The 21,330-nt window shown below is 45.4% G+C and overlaps 1 protein-coding gene across 3 annotated transcripts in view; it reads right to left on the bottom strand.

Annotated features, from left to right (window-relative positions):
• Positions 1–18,399, bottom strand: part of hivep2a (HIVEP zinc finger 2a) — a 59,085-nt gene extending 40,686 nt beyond the window's left edge. Inside the window, exons 1-3 of one of the 3 annotated variants that reach the window (XM_029496873.1) lie at positions 17,988–18,399; positions 13,368–13,424; positions 2,667–2,723 (exon numbers count right to left, since the gene is read on the bottom strand). The gene's annotated coding sequence lies outside the window, so the exon portion shown is untranslated. Of the gene's footprint in view, positions 1–2,666; positions 2,724–10,789; positions 10,841–13,367; positions 13,425–17,987 lie in introns of those variants that run through there. The other 2 variants (XM_029496875.1, XM_029496874.1) reach the window with 2 other exon arrangements.
• Between the last annotated feature and the right edge of the window lie 2,931 nt (positions 18,400–21,330).

Genomic DNA, 21,330 nt, shown 5'->3' with positions numbered 1-21,330 from the left:
AAATCAGCATCTCTGTAGTTGTTGTTGCTGTTTGCTGTGCAATGCATTTTGGGATACCATACTGGCCACATCCCAATGCATCCTGGGTAAAATCAGGGAGCGAGAACTTCCTTATTTCTGAATTCAGTTTGAATGTGCAATATGCGTTTTGTCATCTTTACTATAGCTGTTACCTAGCAACACGAGCTAATTATGAGGTCGTCATAACAATACAATGAGCTCACTTCTTACTGGACCGTCTCTTGAAATAAATGAAAACAGAAAAGAAAAATAAATGGCACACATACAACAGTTTGTGTTGTGCGATTCATTGATCCTAAATCCGCCCTGAACATCCAGCTGGATCTGCCGTTAGGCCTTTGCAACAACAGGAGCCGCTAACAATAAAACTTTAGGATCTGGTCAGACTGAACAGACTGAGACAGAGAGAAAATAAAACACCGACAATGACATGTTTAAAGAGGGAAACTGACCCAGACAGAGAGAGAAACAAGGAGCCAGGACAGAAGGAAGGAAGGACACGAGGACGCAGTTGGAGGAAGAGAAAACTGAAAGACAAAGAAGCGCAAGACAAAGAGACGGAAATAAAGCACTTTTGGGGAGACAGAAAGTAAAACGGCAAAGAGACGGAGCTAGAGACGAGGACGAGACGCTCCCAGTCATATTTAATCATCAAATATTAATGTGGTGAAGATGGAATACAGGAAATTAATATTCCCCATTAACAAAGAAGAAGAGCGAGGACGGATCGTCACGGCCGCAAAAGACAAACGGCCTCCGTTCAGCAGTTTATTTGCCGTCCAGTCTGGATCCTCCATCCAGACCTCAGACCTCATCTGATCTGTCTTCCTCTCATCATCTTATTGTTTAAATTCGTCTTTAAAACCAGAAAATGGACTCCAAACTTTCACATCTCAAAGATTTTTGGAACAAACTTTAACCTGAAAATCTAATTTTTTTTGTCTTTCAAGTAGGTAGCCATTGCTGTACAACATCATTGTTAGTTTCTGTTGCTAGGCAACATCCACTGGTTGTAGTGATGGGAAAAGTCTAGCGCAACAAAGTCTGTGCGGATGAGCTGTGTTCGATTCCTATGTGAAAGGAGCAGTTTGTGTTTCTTCTTTTATCCACGATTCAACGATTCATTGTGACCGTCTGATGTTCAGGAAACACTGCAATTCAAAATCACCATCATCTCCTGAAGCTGTAACCATGGCAACGAAGGAGGTAGGACACAGTCCCCGTCTAGGTGTCTGAAGACTAATCAGGTCGAAGGATATTCGTCCTGGGAAACAGCCACCTCAGGAGCTTCACTGAATTCCTGTCTGATTTATTGGCAACTGTTGTGTGTGTGACTGTGTGTGTCTGTGTCTGTGCGTGTGTATGTTTTTATGAGCAAGCTTGCAGGCATGTAAACTTGGGTGTGTGGCCATGCATTTAAAATGTGCGTGCGTGTGTGTGTGTCTGAGTGAACATTGGCGCCTGTACTTGTGTGTACTTGTCAGTTTACCAATGAACTTCTGCTGTCAGAAGGCAACACACACAGACACACACGTATACACACAAACACACACACACCTCTATAAACAACAGAGCAGCCAGCATCTTAGGAAGTGGAGCAGAGAAAATGCTAGGGCTGTTCTTTCCACAGCAGAGTTTCCCTACAGCAAAGCACCATGGGAAACGCAGCGTGATCCCAAAACAAGGTGTGTGTGTGTGTGTGTGTGTGTATGTCATAACTTTACATGTCATGTTTTCTGTCATTCTCATTGATCTGATTGACTCGACCTTATGATCCTTCGTCAACACAAACAAGTTGTTGATAAAGTTACATTTGATTGGACAGAGAGAGAGAGGGGGAGGGGGGAGAGAGAGAGGGGAAGAGCGAGAGAAATGGAGGTGGGAGAGAGGGAGGGAGGGTGGAGAGAGAGAGAGAGAGAGAGACCACTTAAACCTCTGAGCCATGGGGGGGACCCAGTCGAGTGTTATGCAACCAAGTCATGCCAATGTACACACACTGACAGACACACACAGACACACACAGACACACACAGACACACACAGGCCAGCTGTCCCTGATTCCAGCAGTGATTCTGTGTGTTTGTCTAGCTCGCTCTCTGTCTTCATTTTCAGCAACATGACCAAAAGTATGTGGACAGCTTGGGCCCGTTTCTGTTGGAAGGACAAACTAAAACACATGTGGCAGTCCGCATACTTTTGGCCATTTCTCTCTCCCTCTCACAATGTGTCTCTGTGGGGTTTTTATGTTGCCCACAGCACCTGTTGCCCCCTGGGATCACTCTCACACACACACAACTTACTTTGAAAGGCGTGTTCATTAATAGAAGTCTTGAAGTGCGTACAGGGGCCTTCCCACTACAACAAGGGCAGCACACACAAACACACATGCACGCATACGCGCACACACAGAGACCGTATGCCAGCAACCTTCCCAGCAGGTCGAACAAAGACAAAGGACAAACCGTCGATTTCAGCCTCATTAACGAGAATGCACACACACACACAGCAGCTGTGCAGGTACAGCTGAGAGCAGATCCTGACGTCAGCCCCTAAAGGTTACCATACACCTGATCACAGAAACGCACACAGTTTAACTAACAAACCTCAGAACACAAAAAAGTTACAAAAATCAACATCCCACATACCTTATCCCTGCGGCGGCACGGGGGGGACACCTGCTGCACGCCACCATGACCAACTCCCTGAGGGAGGAGACAGAGTTAGACAGGAAGTCACACTTCATCACAACAGACACTCAGGACATGAAGGCCTGATTGTTCCCTCATCTGTCCCATCAGCTATTTTTCATTCTTACACATCCCACAGGTCTGAGCCACGGGCAAAGCCTCATGGGAACTGGAGTTGTTAAACACTTCCATATGACTTATTGTTGTTTTAAAGGTCCCATATAAAGAAGACAGAAGTAATTTCAGAGTTTATTATGTTTCCTTCATGCTATTATTTAAAATGTACATTTACTGTAAGTGACTCAAACGTAGATGATGTTATACAACTTTCCATTTAATGCTCATACAGTCTAAAGGTAAATGTTAAAGGTCTGTTTTCATAGTTTTTATTTCATTTTTAATTTTCTTTATAAATAATACTGTTAAAATAATACATGCCATTAAAACATTAACCGTTAACTGTGTGCCTGCCTGCTCAGCTGTTGTGTGTCTCTGTGTGTCGTCCAGTTCAGGCTTGCCCCATAAAGCTAAAATTATGCGGGGCTGTCCCCACAGACACTTCAGTCCACACAGGCCTCTTCGGTCCTACCGGCAACAGTGGTATCCAGTTTAGTGTTACACAAGAAACACACACGCACAACTACACAACCTGAGAAAATAGCAGCATGTCAGGGTTAGCAGGGCAGATCTGTCAATCAGAGGTCACTTCTCCAGCTTAAATAGCTGCTGGTGTCGGTTTGGTGATTTAACCAAAATGAGCATTCAGTCAGAATCAGCCAGGATAGAAAGCCGGGTTCGTTTTCAGAGCGATTACTCAAACCACCTGCCAATTTCAGCCTCATTTGAGTAAAATCTTTTCCAACAGCCGCTGGTATTAAATTCAGCTCTGACTGCCTGATTCATTCTCCAGAAAAACTGTTTTTTCTGTCCGATTTAACGATGATCGAGGTGTCAGCGACTGTTTTTTTATTCACCTCTTAGGAAGAGCTTGTGTTTCAAGATTTGTGGTCAGAGAAACTTGGAGAGAAGAAGTTGGTCTGAGTTTATTAAGAATAAAGACAGAGAGACATGGACAATCAGATATTTGGAGCTGATTTTTCATCATTACTGAGCAGAACTCCTGATCAGATAAAGACAGAAACGAGCCAAACACATGAGAGGAACTTTTCTTTGGAAAAGAAGGAAACATTCAGAGTGTGTTTGTAGTTATTTTAGTATTTATTGAGTCACATATAGAATTAATCTAGGTCGAGTTGACTCTGAATATGTGGAGACTTGGTGACATTTTGAAAAATGACAACTTCATAAAGAAAAACACAAAGGGATGAAAAACAGACCGAGCAGAACTGGTGGTTTTCTTCTTTCTCCAAAGAAACCAAATATTTGCACGAGAATGATCATAAGTTTCATACATTTCAGCGCTGCAGCCTTTTCTTTATATTATATTACAATAAAAACAAATCCAGATTTAAAAGCCGCATCTTGAAGCCCTGGTTGTTTGTTCTGTAAACCCTTTAAACAGTGATAATTAGGCAGTTTGTGGTGGTGATGTAATTACATTTAGAGACAATAAAGATTTAGTTCAGTCTAAATATTCTGGGTTGGAAAAACCACAACAATCTATGAAAAGCTGTGTCTGGAAGTGAGGTGTTCAAAGTCACAACAGGGACGCAGTGCATTCAAAGACCTGTTTTGTGTGGAACTGCTGCCTTCACCCCCCCACACCTTCCTCCGAGCTGCCAGGCTGCCTGTGTCAGTCAGTCAGCCAGCGGTTCGTTAACTAATTAGTGAGCTCGTTTATCTCATTAGGCCCTGATTGATCTGCCAGCTGACGGACTGGCAGCCCAGCGCCTGGCGTGTGTTGGTTCTGTCTGTTGTGCGTCAGATGGAGCAGGCTAATCAATACTAACAACACAGGGAAGAGTTTAACTGTTACGCAACCTCATTATGGAGGGTGGTGTGGGGGTGGGGGGGGGGGGGGGGGGATTCCAGCGTGACACCAAAGTCACCAGAAGGGCAGCTTTCCTGTTAGCTGCAGGAAATTAGCTCAGAGAGCACAGCTTGCTGATGGGACACTCACACAAACACAATAACAACAACCACCACAATAATAATAATAATAATAATAATAATAATAATAATAATAATAATAATAACAAAAAGTTGTGTTTTCTACAAATCCAGTTTTGCTTTGAAATTAGTTTAACAACTTAGTCGAACCATATTTCAGTGAGAATTTAAATCTCCCCATGAAAACGTTTTTTTCTTCTTTGTCAGTGAAAATTTTTGAATGATTTTTGGGGAAGGTTATTCTTTCTTCTTCGCAGGGGAAAGTACAAAAGAACTGCACAATTTCACCACCAGGAGGCCGCGATCTGAACCAAGGACCCCTAAAGGCCCATATTTTATATTTAAAGGCTGACGTTTATATAAAATATTTATCTATATTCTAAAGCAGCTTCGGTCAAAATATAAAATGTTTATTCTCAATCCAAAATCTGAAATTTGAGTTTCGTAACGCTCGACTAATAACTAACTATATAATCTAAACAACCACACTGGTATTTCACTCTCACATCAGATCACACAGTAAATCCTCCAGATGACAGGTTTTGTTTTCAGGCCTTAAATAAACACAGATGGAATCGATAGATCTCCACTGTCTGAACTGGGCAGTGAAGGCAGCACAGGATGGCAGGTTAAAGGGCCATTCCACTAATTTTCCACCTCGGCCTCCTCAGTCAAAGAGTGACTGAGCCTGACGGCAGAGTAAATCAAACGGCATCATCAGATCTGACGGGGGGCAGTTAAAGATGTTCAAGGGGGCAATGCATGTTGACATAGCTGGAGCTCAGCAGGAAGTTACATGTGAAAAGAAAGGTCTGTGGTTCTTCCAACTGAATGTTCTCCATCACAGAACCGTGAGGAACTGATGAAGTGAATTCAGGTAAAAGCCATTCACCTTCATTTATTCCTCTTATTATATTCACATCGATCGCAGAGCAGGAAATGGAGATGAAGGAGGATCAGGCAAGTTTTAACCTGCAGGAAACACCACACACACACACACACACACACACACACACACACACGCAGGCCTGTTCACCTTTTGCTTTCTCTGTGACGCAACAGCTCAGGGAGGGCAAGAAGAGCTCCCCTGCAAAAATCTGGCTTTCTTCCTCAACACACACACACACACACACACACAAACACACAGTGTCCTGCATCACCACTGCACCATTCAGCATCAAATATGCATCAAATTATATAAGAGAGAGTCTTACGTAACAGCCTCTATCCCCTTCTACCCCAGAGTCAGTGTTCACGCTGAGACATAATGAAGCCGTCCAGGCCGAAGTACAACTCAGAAACAGGAGGAAGAGGAGGAGGGGGAAAAAGAGAGCTAAATATAACTCCTCTGAGGAGGAGGACACAAAGTGGACTGTAAACGGTACATAACTGTAGTGTCAGCCACACGGTACAAACAGATACACACACAGTAACAGCTCGTGTGTGTGAGAATGGAATCAAGTTTTGCACGTGAACTTTCCTACATTTCCCCAGAACCACTCTTTGATCTCACACCGTGTTCCTCTGAATCTGAAGAGCCGGACTCTGAGTAAAAATAATGTGAAGTTCATGTGATATGATAGGTAGCAGCTTTTAAATGGACAGTGTGTTGATTTTGTGATCATTCAGTGTGTTGAGGTGCTGTTGTAAAGATAGGAAGAGGTGAAGAGTCATTAGCACCAAGCTCAGCCTAAAGTGTCCTCTGTTCAGCTCAGACATCAGGCCCGAGGAGCTTCAGCAGACACACAAACACTGCGCCTAAAAAAGCAGCACCCCCAGGACCGAGGTGTAACACATATAGCCGGCCACAGAGCAGCCTCTCTGCCCGGCACTGGAATCCACAGCTCTGACATTTCTTCACACCACAAACCCAATAGGAAACCTTTAATGGCCTGAGGTCGGCCAACGGAGAGACGGAGATAAATTACAGTGTTTGGTTTGTGAGGAGAAAGAAAACCAACTCGGAGTGTGAGTGGGTTCATGTTCTCACAGAGTGACTGTTTACTGTCAAAGGTAGACCTCCATGTGATCTCTGGTTCTCAATCAGGTCCAGGGTCTGCATTCCCTGACGGACCCTCTGAAGACACTGTCACAGGTTAGTTTGGCAGAAACTGTCTGAACCAAAAGACTTCAAACCTCCAGTTTCAAAAGTGAAGAGCCGCACTTTGCAATTGCAATAACAAGAGCGGGAAGAACTGATGACACAAAGTGAAACTCCTCCACCGACCACCCCGTCTCATTCTGGTTCAGCGTTCTACGAGGTCTACAAGGGGCCACACCTTAAAGACTGTCCCTGAAGGATGTTATCAGAAAAATGTCCCTCCTCCTCCTCCTCAGTAAACGTTTTCCTGATGAGTTTATGGTCTCAGTCTGAAATACAACACAATGTTCATTTAGAGGGAAAGGGGAGGGGTTAGGGGCGGGGCTATTGTGTGATTGATAGGCTGAACAATGGATTAAAAACACAAACTTTTTTTTATAAATCAAGAGTTGTAAAGTGTTCAGCTACTTTGATCAACAAAGAGGACTTTTTGAAGGGATTTCTCCATAACACCCCTCCCAACATATATTTGCATCCAGACCTCTGCATTTAAGATCCAGAGGGAATTATATCGACAGAAACAGTGTGGAGACATGAAGACATTCAAACACGCAGACGTCTGACAGCTTCTGATCCTGCTGTGAAGCTCCAGTTATCACAGAGGTCTAATATCAGCCAGATCCTCTCACCAACACCATCACTGCGTGTGTCAGCTGCTTTCAACACAAACTGAATATTTCTAAGTGTCAACTAATTTTCACCTCGTGCTTCATCAGTTCAGAGAGTGAAATTGAGCAGATAAATGTAAAACTGGCAGAAGAAGAAGATCTGTTTGGACTTTTATTTTGAAGGGTTTGGGACGAAAGGAGAGTGGGGTGAAAGGATGAAGGATGGAGAGATGGAATTGGAGGAAGATAAATCATAACAGACCAGGAGGAGGAAAAGAAAAGCAAAGGAAAAGAGGAAATACTGAAATGTGGAAAAAAAATAGAAGATGTTGAAAGAGTAAATGACAGAGGGAACACCAGAGAGAAGAGGAAGTTAAGGAGGACAGAGGAAATAAGATGAAAAAGAAATCAGATGGATGGGAAGAAGGAGAGAAGGAAGTAAGAAAGGCAAAAACCAAGAGAGGACAGAGGAGACAAGTGGAGACGGGATGAGAGCAGAGAGGAGGGAGAAAGGGAGGGAAGGATGGAATCAGGGACAGATAGACAGAGCTTTGAAGAGGAGGAGGATCAGAGTGAGCTAAGGATGAAACAGGACGTGAAGGGATGGAGGGAAGGAAGGAAGGACGGAGACGAACACTTGGAGATGAAATGGAGGAAGAGGTGACGTCTGACAGCTGCTGAAGAAGAGAGGAAAAAGAAGAGGAGGAGGAAGACACGTGAGAGATGCTTTGAATGAGTGTGAGCAGCAGATTTGGGGAATGTTTAATTTCTGGAGGACTTTTATTTTTTTTAGATGACGTCCCTGCTAATTTCACACATATTCGCTTATCACATCTGTCACAACAGGAAGAAACTGTTTTCCAAACGTTTGGTAGAAAAACATCTTTGAAAAGAATCCATGTGGACATAGAGAGAGAGGACAGACCATCCAGAGGGATTGTGGGAAAACAGTGAGTTCAATAATGCCACTAATGGACTGTGACAACTTCACATGCACAAATATTCAGATTTAAAATCTTAAACACGAGGAGACGGTGAGGCAGAGCGAAAACCAGAAGAGGAACCAATTACATGTTAGTTTCCCGTCAATATGTCAGGAGAAACATCTACACGGGTAGAGTTACAATGAAAAAATTCAATATTTTATATTCAAAGGTTTATATTTCATATTTAAAGGTCCATGTTTGAACCTTGTGTTTTATTTTAAGAGATGATTCTATTAGAAGCAGGGAGGCCACTTATTTATGAATACTGATGTTAATAAAGACACACAAAGTTCATTTTCCACACAGAAAGCTCCGAAATTCATCATCATCCTTATAAAGGCTGACAAAAACAAAACTCTGAGTTCAACAAGAATGACCGACATTTACTCCCTGTGAAAACTTTGTGGTAGATCTAAATGACAACGAGAAGCAGCTTTGATTTCAGCTCGGCCATGATGAATTTCAGAGCTGATCTTCAAAAGCCGTCTCCTGTTTAAGATAAACGGTGTTCGGTTCTGACAGCCTACAGGCACTATTTAATCCTTTCAACACGTCTTCCTCAAACTTATGTTCTGCTCAGAGGAGGCCTCTGGTGCTGGTTAACGTCCTGCTAACATCCTTCTCGAAAAGCCGTTTGAACTAAACGTTTCCCACCCTCATCAGGTATTATATGGATAGCATAGGTTTCTCCACACTTGAACATTTGTGACTGCAGACGAGGCCAGAAAAAAAAATCCAGTCAGAGTGTTTTTTCAGGTCGTGTCAGATTTACATCCCGCTTTTTAAAATGCTAATTCTTAGCCCAGAAGGCCACTGCGGGCGCTAACCGTCGGTAGCATGTGCTAATCCCCTTTTCACCATCATATGATGGACGGCAGGCGCGAGGTGCTAGCCAGCTGTGCTAGCTTTTAAGCCCTAATACCCTAAGAGTGAGTGAGCTAGCGTGGAGCTAATCAGTCTTAATGCCATGCATGTAGAGTTAGCTGAAGAGACGGCTAGCTGCTGTGGCGGCAGCTAATCCGAGCAGCTGCAGGAACGAGCCCAATCCCCCGTTTTCCAAAATATGTCAATGTAAGTGCAGCACAAGATTAAGATGAGAAGAGGAGAATGAAAATAGAGCAGGAGGGAAAAGAGGGAACCCTGAGCAGTGGCTGCATTTTATTTTGGAGGGATGTTGTTGTTGAGGCTCAGATAATGTTGGATCCAGAAGAGACATGAAGAGGAGTTGGAGAAAGACAGGAAAAGGTAAGAAGAGAGGACATAAAAACTGAGACATTTCTGTGAAGGAAAAAATATCAATCCACTTCCTGCTCCAGGACAGGAAATGACATCACACCGGTGACTTGTACAGAAATTTCTCACCCGCCCTGATCTCATTCAAACTGAAGCACCTGCTGCTCATTCTCTCTCTCCATCATGAAAATCACAGCCTTCAGTCAGAGCCTTCCCCTCCTCCTCCTCAGTCTATCCATCACATTCTACCAGCCTGAGAGCAGCCAGGCCATTGACACGGACCTCGTTTTCTCTCTCTCTCTGTATATCCATCCATCTCTCAGGCAGGAAGCCATGAAGAGGCACAGCAGAGACGAGCCACCTGTTCCTCCCTGGCAGAGGAGATCATGGAGGGCTGGAGGGAGTGATGGAAAGATGAAGGCACGGGGAATGACAGGTGGGGAGGAGGGGGAGGTGAAGAGGGAGGGCGAGCGAGGAGGAGGAGGAAAGGAGAAAAGGATGAAAGGAGTGAAGGGCCAAACAAACTAAAGGAAGGAAGAATTAAGAAAAGGTTTTAACAAGGTAAGAAAGCGACAGAAGGGGAGGGATGAATGATGGTGAAGGAGGAAGGGACGAAAGAGAGACGGGAAGGGAAAATGAGAAAAAGTCGATAGGAAACAGATACAGCGAAGGATGATAGACAGACGAGAGCAGAGAGGAAGTGGCAGGTTAACGGAGGTATACAGGGAAGGATGGACAGCTGTAAGGAGCTAAAGGAGGAGGGAAGGATGGAAGGATAAGAAGGGAGTGAGGAGGTGACCTCTTGACCTTGTCCTCCCTCCATTCATCTCTCCATCTCTCCTCCCAACAGCTTCCTGTCATCCTCTGAAATATTCTCCTTCACATCAACACAACTAAAGCTCCAACTTCATCACAAATCAGCCTGAAGAGCCTCCACAGGTCGAGTCAACACTCCCCGAGCTCCTACTTTCTATTTATTACTGCGGCCGCACAACAACACTAATCAGCATAACAACCATCTGCTGCAACACAATGGGGTCAGAACAGACACAAAGAAACACACAGTCACACAAAACCACTTACCACTGACACAGATTAAACATGCACTGACCAATCCAAATACACAAGCAGGGCTGCACAGAGACACCTCTGCAGAGTATGAACTGCCTATATCCCTCTCCCTCTCTCTCCCTCCCTCTCGCTCTCTCTTTCGCTCTCTCTCTCTCGCTCGCGCGCACACACACACACACACACACAAATATAGAACATGTACAGGAAGTATGCAGGCTGCAGAAGCAACAAAGCTGTCATTTGCATGAGGAACGATGCGGAAGTGAAACCAAAGCTCCTTATTGAGCTGCACTGCATTCTCTCTCTCTCTCTCTCTCTCTCTGACACTCTCTCACACACACACACACACACACACACACACACACACACACACACACACACACACACACACTCTCACTGCTTTCCCTGCGATTTGAATGAACAAACAAAGAGGTCCCTGGACTTCTGGGTACCTGGAGGAAATGGGAACCAAACTAACTGCGGTTGACGCTGCCACAGTCATATCCCCTAATACTATTCAAATTCTGCTGCTCTGTTATCTCACACACAGACATACGTGAACACACACACACACACTTTGAAGGAGGGGGGGGTGCCAGACCAAAGCCCATTCATTTAGACACAGCTGCTCATCAATACACATGATCATTATCATTTTGCCACACGAGTGTGTGTGTGTGTGTGTTGTGTGTGTGTGTGTGTACGACCTTTCCATGTGATGCTGTCAAGGGCAGAAGTGGGCACCATGGCAACAGAACATACACTTCACATCCATTTCACATCCTTTTTTTGTAGTTGTTTTTGCTTTATTCATTTTTAGATGAATGTGTGTGTCAGTCACTTCCTGGTCAGTTTTTAGCCAATCAGTGAACAGAGACCAATGGATACTTCATTGGCTTTTGTCCACCACTGTTTTGTTTTGTGTTGTGTTGTTTTGTTTTGGGGTTTTTGGGGTTTCTTTTGTGTACATCTCAATGTACCAACTCTGTTGTTGCCATGGCACCCGCATCCATTTGGTTGCCCATCCCTCTCTCACTTGCCTTTCAGTTATTTCACTTCGTTCTTCAACATTTTCAGCTGTTTTTCATGTGTTCTTTTATCGTTTATCTGTTGATTTATCTATTGCTCCTAAAAAAACTTCCCCACCGTCTCTATCTGCTGCTGACTGAGTTTTTTCTTTACGTGGTGACAAATCAGCCCTTTGTTGGCCTGATTAGTGCAGACATCTTCTGATACATATAAGATACAGACCCTAATGTGTTCTGTAGGACTGAGGTGCAGCAGCTTCCTCTTTATTCCCTTAAAGGTCCATATTTTAACTTCCTCTGTATTTCATTTTGAATGATTAAGATCCATAAAAAGGCTGATTGTGGTCTGAGGGCAGTGACTGTTTGTGAATTCACTAAGTTACAGAAGATACAGAATCTTTCACGGATGGATTTTACACATTGAGTATGATAAATAAAGAATATTCTTTCCATTATTGATCCTGTTTTGAGGCATTAGCCCTTTGTTTGGCGCTGTGATGTCTTCCTGCTGCTGGAAATTAAAACAGATGCAGAGACGCTCATCAGCCTTGATGTTCATTTGTCCCAGTAGTCCAGTCCAGTCCAGTCCAGGAACATAACTCCCTCCAGAATGTTACTGTAGAAGAGGCATCCAAGCACAAAGGGGACAATAATTGCCCTTCAGATTGCCCTTCCTCGTGTGTGACATGATCTGAGTCGTGTGCAGCTAAAGAGACACACAAGGTCACACTGTGAGCATCAGCCTTCATTGGGTCTCCTCTTCATCACCTGCAGAAGCCCTGTGAGTTTAATTCCACTGCTCTCTGTTGTGCACAAGGGGCAAGGTGTGGATTTTACAGCACCGTCTGCAAGCACTGACGCACATCCTGTGTGTGTGTGTGTGTGTGTGTGTGTGTGTGTGTGCAGTGAGACTGTATGAAGTTTAAAGACCCACACATTTTTACTTTGAGGTGCAGATAGTAATCTGTGTTTTGCATGATCTATTTCTGTGAACTGTCGGACTCAACCACACACACACACACAGAATGAGAGTTGTGGGTGAGAACACATGTAGAAGCGGGAAAGATGTGAGTGAGGGGGAGAGGGGCTGATGGGGCGAGTATCATCCTTGATATGAAGCCGCACACAGGAAGAGGAAGTGACGGACCTGACACACACATATACACACACAGTACCTGATGTCACAATAAATGATTTCGCTTGGTGATTAAGACTTCAAAGCCCATCTGGTCTAAAGTTAGACCTCCATGTGGTCTCTGATTCTAAATCAGGTCTTGGTTCTGTATTAATCCAGTCAAAGTATTAATGGTCTCTGTCCACGGCCTGCATGTCAGGAGAGCTGTCAGGACCTCTGGGACTTTGTGATGTCAGAACAAAGCAGTCATCGCCCTCAGCCAGGCCCCCAATGCCTCCTTTCTTAAATATAAAATATGGACGCTTAATGCGTTTCCATTCCCGGTCAAATGAAAGATGTGTCTACCTGAGTTATGTAAACTTGTGTTTACGTACAAGCTCCATCTCAACAGACACACACACACAGTCATCAGTTTTGCAGATCCTACCTGGTGGATTTGTTTGTTCCTGGTCCAGTTTATCGGGTCCACAGCCGGTGTCAGGTCCTGGTGGGGGGGTAAAGAGAAGATCAGTGCTCATGTAAATCTACCTGTCCCTAAACGCAGCATTGGCCCTCAGTGGTGGCGTCTCGGTGCCATCCTGGTTTTTAATCGCCGCCGTCAGCAGGAAGGGGAAGTTCTCAGAGAAACACACGAAAGACAAACATTTTTCTTTTGGGGGTGCAACTTTAACTGTTTTGACCGTGGAATAGTCATCAATGAACCAGATAACTGCTAAGTTTGGCTGCTTTTACATCCAGCTGGTTGTTCTGGGGATGAGTTAGCTAACAATCAAGAAAATTCATTCAAAATCATCTTTTTTTTAAACAACATGGCGGCTGTTTAAGTTCCAACTGACTGAAAAGCTCTACACAAATATTAACATCAACTTTTAAACCTCCAAATTGAAACCAGACAGACAAACAGCAGCTATAAGAAGCCGACTTCATCTTACCGGAAGCGTTTGGTGTCAAAGGTGACGTTTGAACGGACACGTGAAAAAAACGCGCTTCCCTGGTACGCATGCGCATCGGTCCGCAGAGATCGTAGTAAAGTAAGATGACTCACTCCGTCAAAAAAAAAAAGACGTCACGGCGTGAAAAAGACATGATGACGTCAACGACAATTCAACGTCGCCAGTGACTAATTTATTCACATGTGAAGCTACAGCCAGCAGCTAGTTAGCTTAGCATAAGTAAAAGACTGTTAACAAAGAGGAGACACTAGCCTGGTTCACCATTCCGTCCTCCTCCCTTATATTGAAGTCTATGGGAAAATGTCCCTCCTCAGTAAACGTTTTCCTGATGAGTTTATGGTCTCAGTCTGAAATACAACATGATGTTCATTTAGAGGGAGGGGAGGGGTTAGGGGGTGGGGCTGCTGTGTGATTGACAGAATGTAACAACCAATCAGGAGAGAACACCAATCAGTTCAGATCCACTTTCTCCTCTGAATCGGATTTCTACTGACTTAAAAAAAACTAGAGTTTTCAAAATGGCTGCTCACAAACAGATGGGAGACATCACAGCAAGTTGGTGTTTGGTCAAATGCTACCTTGATAACATTAAACTGAGTGTGACTGATTGTGAGCTGGGCTAATCAGTGCTAATCGTCCAACATCCCGCTATTACACAAACACACACAAAACCTGGTTGTTTGTTGATATAATTTCCTGTGGACAGATCAACAAATAAAAAAATTGATCTAACACTTGGTGAGACAACCATCCAGATGCTTTTAGCCAAGTGAAGAAAAACACATTGAAAAGTTTTAAAGGTCAAAAGGCCGTCAGACTGTTAGTGTGTGAACGAGGATGTCGTGTTTAAATCATCCTCATGATCAATAAGAACGCAGCCGTCGACGGCGGTGACACACTGATCTGCAGGTTTGTTCTCAGAAATTTATAAAAACACAATGACTGAAGTTCTCAGAACGTTTGACACCGACATTTCAAACCCTTCAATGAATCCGGCTATAAACAAATAAAAGGAGCTGACAGGCTGTTTCGGTGTCAGATCACACGTGTCGTCTTTGTCATCTTGATTTTCACTTTTCTTTCGTCATTCTTTTTTCTGTTGGGTGTTTCTTCTTTTTTTAGGTCCGTTGGGCTTTCTGTGCCGTCTCACTCGCTGAGATCGGATTTCTTTTCAACCTCTGATATTCTTTGAAGTTTTTTTTATCTTTTGTATGAAAATGCGAATGACTGAACCTACACCCGAAGAAGTGTGTGTTTGCAGCACACACAGCTTTACTATTTTAAAGAGATTTTTACTCTGCGCTGAATTCTCTGCTAAATGTTAAATGTTTGAGCCAAAATCATCTGTGTTCATCAGCTGAATGGAAATCAAATAAAAATCAAAAATGAGCCAGTCTTTGATTCATTGGTGGCTAAATTTGCAGCGAAAATGAAACACCAAGAAAAGTTTAATTACGCCGAATGTTCAAGACTTTGTACAAGAGCGGCTCTGTGGCCCAGTGGACAGACGGTCGATTCCAGGAGAAACTGCCGGTTTTTAATGCACATCACAGGAAACACACACACACTCCGATCTGTAATCCATCCCTTTGTGGTGTGTTTGTTTTACACACTCATTTAGCTTCACTCTGATGCATTAATGTATGAAGTAAAGCTAATTACAGGAAACAGGCCAGTTTGGATTAAGGTCTCTCTCTCCATCATCATCATCTTCCTCTTGTCCATTTAAAGCCACACACACACCTGACAGCACATCCAGTCCACCCAGTGAGGAAGAGCGGTCCAACACACACACACACACTGACAGGCTCCTCCTCCTCACTCTTCCTCCCATCTTTTCCTCCCTTCCTTTTCTCGTGTCCCTCTCCTTGTCCCTGTCCCTTGGTTCCTTTTGTGTTGCCCTCTTTCTGTTTCCCTCCTTCTTTCCTTGTCTCACTCCCTTCTCTCCTCTTCCTCCTGCTCTTCTTCTACTGTTGGTTTCTGTCGCCGCTCCAGGTCTGACTGTGTGTGTGTCTTAATAATTTAGCCATCGCTGTCGGGACTTTGGTCACCAGAGTGCTCTCAGGTTCCTCTACAGCGCTCACACTCAGATGTTACAAGACCAAACTGGGTGAAGCAGAGCTGCGTTTCTTTAAGGTCAAAGGTCACACTTTCCACCAAACTGAACAAAACTGTGTCAAACCTTCAAAATAAAGGCTTCGTCTGTTTCCAAATCTCTAAACTTTGTGTGTTGAGGTTAAACTTTGAGACGCTGCAACGAGAAATTTCTTTGTGTTTGAGTGAGCGTGAGTGTGTATTTGTGTGTTACTTCATCACACCATGCCATACATCTGAAGTCATTTCAAATTCTTCAGCTATGATGTGTGTGAGCTAATTGGCAGCAAATGCAACTCTATCACATCTGTAACTAACACACAAACACACAGGAGGGAAGGCTGATGGCTGAAATGGATCTAACAGGCTTCCATATTTTTGACAGGAGCCTAAAAATAGAGCTTCATTTACCCATAGACTTCAACGCCCTCAGTGATCTCTCGGATTCAGTTTTGGTTTCAGCTGGAAGATGCGACTGTTGTGTTGGATTTTGGTTTGTTAGTCCTCACAAAGAACAGGAAACAAATTAATTGCAGGTTTAGTGCAGAAAATCAGCGGACACCTCGTGCACGCTCTTCATCCGCCTTGGTAACAGTGTGTGTGTGCGTGTGCATGTGTGTGTGCGTGTGCATGTGTGTGCACGGACGCTCGCTCCTACGCATCACACCACGACAGCCATCTGAGGTGGCAGTGAGACAGATGGTACGTAGGTCGTGCACACAGCCACGTGCACGCACACACAGCTCCAGGGCTGTGACCTCATCGTCACCGCCACCACGGAACGAGTTGCCGCTTTTCTTTTGCAGCTTCTCCTCGTCCTTCTCTTTCAGCTGCAGCTCATTTTCACATTTCTCCCATTTTTCTGGAGCTGCAGCAGCTTCTGATTGTTCCTAAAAATACCGTCTTTACTTTGCAGTGTCAATCCGCGTTTAAAATTAGCTGCTGTCTCTGCCAACAAAGTCTCAGAAACAACATCCATGTGACAGGAACATTTGCTGCTGCAATTATATTTATTTATCTACACCGAACAAAAATAACTATTTCATCAACAATCTCTGAGTTTTGCAGCACAAACACAAACGAACACACACAAATGAACTGAGGCCTCCATCCCAGTCCTTCAAAACCTGTGTGGTCACTTGACAACAACAAACAACAACTTGAGGTCAGGTGACCTCGTTCACTGCCACACAGTTCAACACATCTTCAGTCTGGACAGAGCAAACACACAACTGTTGTGTTTTTGTTGAGCTGTAGAGACCTACACCCCCCATACACACACACACACACACACACACAAATACACTGGGATATACTGTAGCAGGGAAATGACCCCTGACCTTTGACCCCTGTCAGAGAGGGTTGGGAGGAAAACAGAGAGAGAAAGGCCGGCGTCCGTCCGTCGGAGTCTCCCCGGCAGGGGCCCTTCTCTCGACGGCAACACGTCATGGAACATTCCCGGAACCAGCCAGCGCACCACCCACCATCTCTGCCGCTCTTACACACAGACACACACAGACACACACACGTACACACCAGAGGAAACAAACGATGAGCATATGAGATAAAGTCGCTGCCTCTTCGAAAAAGAGCTCCCCACAAAAACAGTTCCGAGTGAAACTGTACAACAACAACAACACACCGCTGCCACAACTCAGACTCACTCTGTGGACAACTCTGGCGCCGGAGCAGTGACACGGGGGGGTTGTCATGGAGATAGTGTTCAGGTGTTTGCAGGTCACCCTCCTGCAGCCAATGATCGACCTTCCATCACACCTTTTCTGCCCCCAGCTCCCCCCGGCCGTGCAGGCTACCGCAAATTCCTCAGGATATTACGCAACCCGGGTAATCTGCATGCAATGCAACGCGTGCCCGGGGTATTCCCCCTGCATGGCCGTGCCCTTATAAGCCAAACAAAAGATCAAGTGACTGTCCGTCATGGCGCAGAAAAGCCCGCTGTCACTGTGATATGTGAGAAAATGTCCCGTCCCCGCTCTTACCGTCTGTCTGCGCTCCGGCTGCGCGTCTCCGTCCCCCGGAGAGAAAATGACAACAAGCGCAGCCGCTGACAGGAGATCCGGAGATCCGAGCCCCGGTCCGGGCTCCACACCTTACCGGGAGAGGCAGCCGGGAGGCGGCTGAGAGAAATCCACAGGAGCCGAGGCGGAGCGGCGGAGCGGCGGAAAAGTTACGCGTAAAAATGGAAGGAATCCTTTCGGACCGGATCTGAGCTGCCGGAGCTCCGCTGCTGCTGCTGCAGTCAGGCAGACAGGCGGTGTGTGTGTGTGTGTGTGTGTGTGTGTGTGTGAGTGTGTGAGGGTGAAATCAGACACACGCACACACACTCGAGCGCACACGGGGGTTATTCCAAGCGCCACTTCCCAGAATAGCAGCAGAGAGGGAGAGAGAGAGGGAGAGAGAGAGGGAGAGAGAGAGGGAGAGGGCGTGTGCGTGCGTGTGTGTGTGTGTGTGTGTGACGTCGTCGGATCCCCCAGCGCGCAACCAGGGCAGAGGGAGGGGAGGGGAGGAGGAGCAGTGGCCGAGGAGGAGGCTCTGTCTGCAGGCAGAGAGAGCAGGATTCCCCGGTCACCTCTGGAGCGACCTGTCTGTCAGCCTGTCTGTCTGCCTGTCTGACTGACGTCTCGCCGCCTGCCTGCTGCCTGTCTGTCTCTGTTCAGACCGGAAATGAAGGCTGCTGTCGACCTGCAGCATAAAAACAAAATGAGGAGGCGGTGATGACATCGTGGACTCTGTGCTGCTGTCAGATCTTATGGAGGATTAACCTTCTCTGGACTCTGGAGCTTCGTTTGGAGGATGGATTAGTTTGACTGACACTCTTTGAAGGTGGCTGGATCTGCTGAGGGGCCTCAGGTGATAAATCCTGCTCTGCACAGTCTGACTCAGGGACCCCTTTAAAGGTCCACATGTTCTAAATCAGGTCCAGGTTTTTTATTAATCCAGTGAAGTCTACAGTCTGGATTCAGAAACTGAACCTTGAAACCGGCCGTCAGGACTTCTGGGACTTTGTGATGTCACGGCAGAGCAGCCCCGGCTCACCCAATCTAAAAGTATTTTCAGTGACTCTCTCAGAAAACACTGAGCTGGAAACGTGAGGAGTTTTTTCAGTTAAGTGTGTTTGTTCACAGCCTTTTGGAGCGACAACATTCAGGCTCCTTTCATTAAAACACATCCAGGACAGACATACAGTCCTGCTGCTAATGAAGTCCCTTTGTCCCCTGGACAGGTTTTTAGCAGCTCCTGAAGCAGCACATGAAGCCTCCATGGATCTGGACCCTCACTTTTCATTTTCAGTAAACATAGATGGATGGATCAATCTGTCTAAGCTCTAGTAGTGTCATGTCTCAGTGAAAGTCCTCTGTCTTGGCTCCTTACTTATCCCTGCTGTGCGTCTCTGCGTGTGTTTGTGCTGGCCAGTGCAATAAGTAGATTAAGGTCTGCCATCTCCCATAAGAGGCTCGTCGCGGTGCGATCTCATCAACGGTGACCCCGGAGTCCCCATGGCGACGCCGTGGCAACACAGCACCATGGCAACAAAGAGCTGCTGCCACTTCTGATGCAGCAATTTGCATCTGGTTTTAATAGGAAGCCGAGCAGGAAGGCGAACGCCGTCCGCTCCCGAGGCCACACACTGACACTCAAAGTCAGACTTCACAAACATCAAATCATTTTACAAGAAAAGTGAAAATGTTTCACTTTTATGAACCTTCCCCAGTTTCTTCTTGGTACTTTAGGTCTTCTTTGGACCTTTAATATCAAAACCAGAGAATGTGAGAAAATGCACACGTCTATTATATGAAAGCTTCCGGTTACACACAGAAAAGCTCACAGTCTGCATGCAGACACTGAGTCCTTCTGGACCTGCTGGACTTCCAGCCGACCTCGCCCGGAGCTGGGTGTTTGTTTGGTCTGTGGGCTCATGTCTTTCTCATTCTTTCTGCAGATTGATCTTTTTGGCTGGATGACTTAGAGATAATGCTGACCCACCACAGCTCCCAGTGCCACAGACATGACTCAGGTGCCAATCCTCCTGCCTGACCAGGTATCTGGTAGAACACCCAGCGTGGCCACAATCCCAGGAAGTGAGTCATGTGCTGCTCTAAGTCCCAGACTGGAACCTTAAATCCTCCCTATTCAGGGTTTGCATTGATTTTACAGCTTAAACAAAAACAACCAAAACAAGGAACCTGCTGAGGAGTTACGGGAAGTTATGAATAATCCATTACATAAGTGAGATGGACACACACACACACACACACACACACACACACACACACACACACACACACACACACACAGGCTGTGGCCTCAGGCTCCTGTCCCAGAGTCAAACTGTAACAATCTGCAAGACAAAGCACTTCTGTGACAGCTGACTGATTACTAATGCTTATTCACACACACACACACACAAAGACCGCTCCCCTTTTCTACCACTCCTAGTTTCCCTCAAACTGACTGAAGCAAGGAAGCCATCTTTGCCACACACACACACACACACACACACACACACATGCTGTCATCGTTGTGCTGAGGTGTGGCCCAGCTGTTACATAAAGGCTTCAGGCTAAAGGTCAAACTACCTGGAAGAGCTTCAGGAAGTCTTCCCAGAGAGAGAGAGAGAGAGAGAGAGAGGTTCACTGATATGACAGCCATTTTTATCCAGCTGTTTGGGGCGGGGCAGCGCCCCCCACTGGTCAGCATTAGTACTCACTCCATCAGTCTTCAGATGCTCTTTAGTTTTGATTTTCATCCCGCAGTCTGATAGAAAGACTCCTGATACCGACTCACCTGAGTCTCTGGTTGTTTGTGTTACTAAGGTCACAGAAGTTCCAAACAAAAACAAAAACAGCTGAAGGAAATGATGGATTTATTTCCCTGATCTCAGCAGACCTCCGAGCTGGCACCAGGGACGTTCAGATTTAATCAGGAACACTGAGGACAGGATGGTATGAACATGATCATCATCATCATTATTGCTATTATTATTATTATTCTGACCAGGCACCGTAGTTTGCATCACTCTGTGATGAACTGGAGGAGGAAGAGGAGGAAATGTGTCGCTGCCAACTGTTCAGAGACCCCGCAGAGCTGGCAACGTGTGTCAATGTGTGTGTGTCTGTGAAGTGGGGAACCGACATCCTGGTATAGAGAAGCTTATTTCCAATAGGAAACTTTTCACACATGCCCTGACACACACACACACAATCTCTCTGTTATATTTTCTCACAGCAGCGTTTTTCCAAATCGCCCTTTGGAAAAGCAGTGAACCCTTTAAACATGTTTGATTGGTTGTAGCTGTGTGTGTGTTGTTTCGATTGGCGGCAC

This window comes from Echeneis naucrates, chromosome 24 (assembly GCF_900963305.1).
Source record: "Echeneis naucrates chromosome 24, fEcheNa1.1, whole genome shotgun sequence".
In the NCBI taxonomy this organism is placed as follows: domain Eukaryota; kingdom Metazoa; phylum Chordata; class Actinopteri; order Carangiformes; family Echeneidae; genus Echeneis; species Echeneis naucrates.
The sequence above is the reverse complement of the archived record's forward strand: the minus strand, read 5'-3'. Positions and strand labels throughout refer to the sequence as shown.